This window comes from Rana temporaria, chromosome 13 (assembly GCF_905171775.1).
Source record: "Rana temporaria chromosome 13, aRanTem1.1, whole genome shotgun sequence".
Lineage (NCBI taxonomy): Eukaryota > Metazoa > Chordata > Amphibia > Anura > Ranidae > Rana > Rana temporaria.
The window spans coordinates 26522668-26528667 of NC_053501.1; positions in this window are offsets into that span (position 1 = coordinate 26522668).

The window sequence follows — 6000 nt, forward strand, 5'->3', positions numbered from 1 at the left end:
CGAATTCTTCTACCTATTTTTGGTAAAAAAAAAAAATCGCAATAAGCGTTTATCGATTGGTTTGCGCAAAATTTATAGCGTTTACAAAATAGGGGATAGTTTTATTGCATTTTTATTTTAATTTTTTCACTACTAATGGCGGCGATCAGCGATTTTTTTCGTGACTGCGACATTATGGCGGACACTTCGGACAATTTTGACACATTTTTGGGACCATTGTCATTTTCACAGCAAAAAATGCATTTAAATTGCATTGTTTATTGTGAAAATGACAGTTGCAGTTTGGGAGTTAACCACAGGTGGCGCTGTAGGATTTGGTGTACACTGTGTGTGTGTTTACAACTGTAGGGGGGTGTGGCTGTAGGAATGACGTCATTGATCGAGTCTCCCTATATACGGGATCACTCGATCGATGCAGCGCCATAGTGAAGCACGGGGAAGCCGTGTTTACACACGGCTCTCCCCGTTCTTCAGCTCCGGGGAGCGATCGCGACGGAGCGGCTATAAACAAATAGCCGCGCCGTCGTCCCGGATCGCTCCCCGAGGGGACCCGACCGCCGCAAGTCGCGGGGGGGGTCCCGATCGGACCCCCGACCCACGTCTAGGCAGTCACGTACAGGTACGCCAATGTGCCTATACGTGCCATTCTGCCGACGTATATCTACATGCGGCGGTCGGGAAGTGGTTAAAGAGGAATATAATGCAAAATGATCAGGATTACCACACTGAAAGGATATCTGAACTAGAGCTGCACGATTCTGGCTAAAATGAGAATCACGATTTTTTGGCTTAGAATAAAGATCACGATTCTCGCGGTGTAACAACTTCTTTCACATTATACAAAAAAAATGTGCTAACTTTGCCGTTTCATTTTTTTTAATTCATTAAAGTGTATTTTTTTTTTAAATTGCATTTGAAAAAAATCGCTACGCAAATACGGTGTGACAAAAAATATTGCAACAACCACCATTGTATTCTCTAGGGTCTCTGCTAAATATATATATATATATATATATATATATATATATATATATATATATATATATATATATATATATATATATATATATCATGTTTGGGTGTTCCAAGTCATTTTCTAGCAGAAAATAATGATTTTTTTTACTTGTAGCAACAAATATCAGAAAAGGTTTTGGTCTTTAACCACTTGCTTACTGGGCACATAAACCCCCTTCGTTCCCAGTTCGAAATTTCAGCTTCCGGCACTGCGTCGCTTTAACTGACATTTGCGTGGTCGTGCGACGTGGCTCCCAAACAAAATTGACGTCCTTTTTTCCCCACAAATAGAGCTTTCTTTTGGTGGTATTTGATCACCTCTGCGGTTTTTATTTTTTGCGCTATAAACAAAAAAAGAGCGACAATTTAAAAAATATATATATATATTTTTTACTTGTTGCTATAATAAATATACCAATTTTTTTTCTCAGTTACATTTTTCGACGTATTTTTGTAAAAAATAAATAAAAAAATCGCAATAAGCGACTGGTTTGCGCAAAAGTTATAGCGCCTACAAAATGGGGAACAGAATTATGATTTTTTTTTATTATTTTTTTTTTTACTAGTAATGGCGGCGATCTGCGATTTTTATTGGGACTGCGATATTGCGGCGGACGTATCGGACACTTTCGACACAAATTTGGGACCATTCACATTTATACAGCGTTCAGTGCTATAAAAATGCACTAATTACTGTATAAATGTGACTGGCAGTGAAGGGGTTAACACTAGGGGGTGAGGAAGGGGTTAAATGTGTAGCCTGGGTGTGTTCTAACTGTGTGGGGGGAGGGGGGTGACTGGGGGAGGTGACCGATGCTGTGTCTCTATGTACAAGGGACAAGGATCGGTCTCCTCTCCTCTGACAGCACGTGGAGCTCTGTGTTTACACACAGAGCTCCACGTCCCTGCTGTGTTACCGACGATCGCGTGTTCCCTGGCGGACATCGCGGCCGCCAGGTACACGCATCGGCTCCCCAGCGATGCGCCGGGACAGTGTTTACCCGATGCGCGCCCCCCAGCGGCGCGCGCCGGTAATGCTTTTAAAAAGACATCCAAAAGACGTCCAGTTGGCACCTGAGAGCCGCGCTGTTGACGTCTTTTGTCAATAGCGCGGGTCTCAAGTGGTTAAATGGTTAAACTTCCTTCATCTACACCAGAGTTCTTTCCTTTGATAAAAGAACAAAAACATACCTTTTTTCCACTTATTCGCCTGTTGTAATAAAACTTGGCAGGCTGCCTGGATTTTGTTTTTCCAGCTGTGAGAACTCTCTGCACTTGTTAGATAGATCGTGACATCCAACCAAAAATGCTATTTAACCACTTGCCGACCTCCTCATGTAAATATACGTCAGCAGAATGGCACGGACAGGCACATGTACGTACCTGTACGTCCTCTGCTTGACGTGGGTCGGGGGTCCAATCGGGACCCCCCCCGGTACATGCGGCGGTCAGTAACCCGCGGGGAGCGATCCGGGACGACGGCGCGGCTATTCGTTTCTAGCCGCCCCCTCGCGATCGCTCCCCGGAGCTGAAGAACGGGGAGAGCCGTATGTAAACACGGCTTCCCCGTGCTTCACTGTGGCGGCTGCATCGATCGAGTGATCCCCTTTATTAGGGAGACTCGATCGATGATGTCAGTCCTACAGCCACACCCCCCATAAGTTGTAAACACACACCAAGTGAACACTAAATGTTACAGCGCCCCCTGTGGTTAACTCCCAAACTGCAACTGTCATTTTCACAATAAACAATGCAATTTAAATGCATTTTTTGCTGTGAAAATTACAATGGTCCCAAAAATGTGTCAAAATTGTCCGAAGTGTCCGCCATAATGTCGCAGTCACGAAAAAAATCGCTGATCGCCGCCATTTGTAGTAAAAAAAATAAAAATGCAATAAAACTATCCCCTATTTTGTAAACGCTATAAATTTTGCGCAAACCAACCGATAAACGATTATTGTGATTTTTTTTACCAAAAATATGTAGAAGAATACGTATCAGCCTAAACTGAGGAAAAAAAAAATTTTCATATATGTTTTTGGGGGATATTTATTATAGCAAAAAGTAAAAAATATTGAATTTTTTTCAAAATTGTCGCTCTATTTTTGTTTATAGCGCAAAAACTAAAAACCGCAGAGGTGATCAAATACCACCAAAAGAAAGCTCTATTTGTGGGGAAAAAAAGGACGCCAATTTTGTTTGGGAGCCACATCGCACGACCGCGCAATTGTCTGTTAAAGCGACGTAGTCCCGAACTGTAAAAACACCTTGGGTCTTTAGGCAGCATATTGGTCCGGGGCTTAAGTGGTTAATTAATTTTTAGTATTCAAAGCAAACTAACCCTACCATCCATGTCTCTATGCTTTACTTTGCTGAGACCATGTTGAGTAAGGGCAGATGATTAATTTACTTCCTGGAATCCACCTGGAATCCATGTCCTCTTAGCTCCGGCATGCAGGCAGGAGGGTGTGCTTAGCTGAGAAAGCCCCTCCTCCCCTCCTGAAGACTCCTGGGATGTATGACATCATTTTCCTAGGCATGGAAACCAGGAAGTGACTGAGGAAATGTAAAAAAAAAGTTTTATACAATACACTTTTCTATCGATTTACTAATGATAGAAGCATGAGGATTAAAAATAGTCAATGTTGATTGAAAGAGTGAAGTTCCACTTTAATGAGCTATATGGGGTCTAATTTTAAAATAAGAACACCATATTGATACCAGATAATAAGAATAAATGATACTTTCATAGCACATGACATCATCTTTGTTCAGTGATTATGCATATAGTCAATCTCTTCTTGTGCAAAATAATAAAAAAAAACTTGTAGAATCTAATCTTCTGCTCAGTAAATCAATTGTTGAAGGGGATTTGTACTGGTGACACCAGTATATAGCCATTACTGGATTTACAACCCTTTCTTCCAGTATACTAACTTACTGTTCAAGGCTACGGTAAGCTCCGGTAATTGAATATAAGCTTGTAAAGTTCACCTCTATATTTTCAAGCCTGACCTTTGCTTGCTCCATCATTGTACATAATATAGTTTGGAAAACATCCACAAATTCATGTTTTTCATTATAAATGGCCCATGAAATATACAGTTTAAGATTAATGTTCAGCTCGTGTTGTTAAAAAAAACAAAACAGAAAGACAAATACATTTTAAACCTGCAAGCAAACCACCTATCGCATTTTTTGAAAGGCATGAATTTTGGGTATAAAAAAACAGGGTAAAATGTTATAAATATAGAACACTGAGGGAAATTAAAACCTTCTTCTTATACATGCTATATACCCTTAGATGTCACATATGTCAAACACAAGGCCACCAGGCCTTTTCATGTGGCCCTCCTACCTCTACTAGCAGCTGCGGCACCCCCTTTTATCTCTGCCCCCACCTTGTCCCAGTTGGCAGCGGAGAGGAGGACAGAACTCTTTCACCAAATCCTGCGCTTCTCCATGCAGCTGCCTAGAGGCTTGTCTCCACCCCCATCCCATCTCAGCAGTTGGAAGCAGATAAGAGGACAGAACTCCTGCTACAGATCCTGCACCTCTCTGTGCAGCCGCAGCACCCTCTTGTCTCCACCTCCCCTGGTTTTATCATTCAACAGACTCAAGCAGCTGACTCCAGCCCTCCTCCTTACCCTGCTCCCCACCTCCACCCCCAGCAGCAGCACAAGGTAAGGGGGGGGGGGGGTGAACTGTGATGTAAGGGATGGTGGGGGACTCTTGACTTCTGAGGATGGGGGGAGCTCTTAACATCTGATGAAGGGTGGTGGGTGCTCTGGACATCGTGGCCCAGATTCTCGTAGATTGGCGTATCTCCTGCGTCGGCGTAACGTATCCGATTTACGTTATGCCGCCGCAACTTACACGGGCAAGTGCTGTATTCTCAAAGCACCTGCTCCGTAAGTTGCGGCGGCGTAGCGTAAATCACCCGGCGGAATTCAAATACGGCGGGTAGGGGGCGTGTAGCGCCGAACGAAATGTGCATGCGCCATCCGTAAAATCTCCCAGTGTGCATTGCTCTAAATGACGTCGCAAGGACGTCATTGGTTTCGACATGAACGTAAATGACGTCCAGCCCCATTCACGGATGACTTACGCAAACAACGTAACTTTTTAAATTTTCGACGCGGGAACGACGGCCATACTTAACATTGGCTGCGCCTCATAGACCCAGGGGCAACTTTACGCCGGGAAAAGCCTAACGTAAACGTCGTAACTTTACTGCGTCGGCCGCGCGTACGTTTGGGAATTCGCGTATCTAGCTAATTTGCATACTCAACGCGGAAATTGCAGTTTAGATCCGACAGCATAAGAGACTTACGCCTGTTGGATTCAATGGTTATCTATGCGTAACTGATTCTAAGAATCAGTCGCATAGATACGACGGGCCAGATTAGGACTTACGACGGCGTACATGGCGCTGCGCCGTCGTAAGTCCTTTAAGAATCTGGGCCCTAGTCTCATAGATAAAACTGGCCCTTTGAGGTCAACTATAATGCTGAAATGGCCCGCAATGAAATTGAGTTTGACACCCTTTCTATAAACTATAGAGCAGGTGTGTCAAACTTAATTTCATTGTGGGCCGCATCAGCATTATGATTGTTCTCAAAAGGGCCGGTTGTATGTGTAAGATTAGATGTCCAGCGCATCCTCTTCCCTTACATTAGATGTCAAGAGCCCCCCCACCATCAGAAGTTGAGTCCCCCACTCTCCCTTACATCACAGTGCACCCCCCTTTCCTTATGCTGCTGCTGGAAAGAAGCTGAATGCATTGCTTGAAAGCAGAAAGTAGGGGTCTGGAGGAGGACCAGAGGAGGACTTCTTTAATATCTTTGTGTTCCAACATATGATTTTGGCCTTGGTGCTGGTATATAGGATGCTTTCTAGGTAAGAAACAGGTTTCCAACTGGTAAGGCATTTAAAATACTTCAAAGATGCCCAGGGATCACCGGAGCCAGGATTCACAACGTGCAC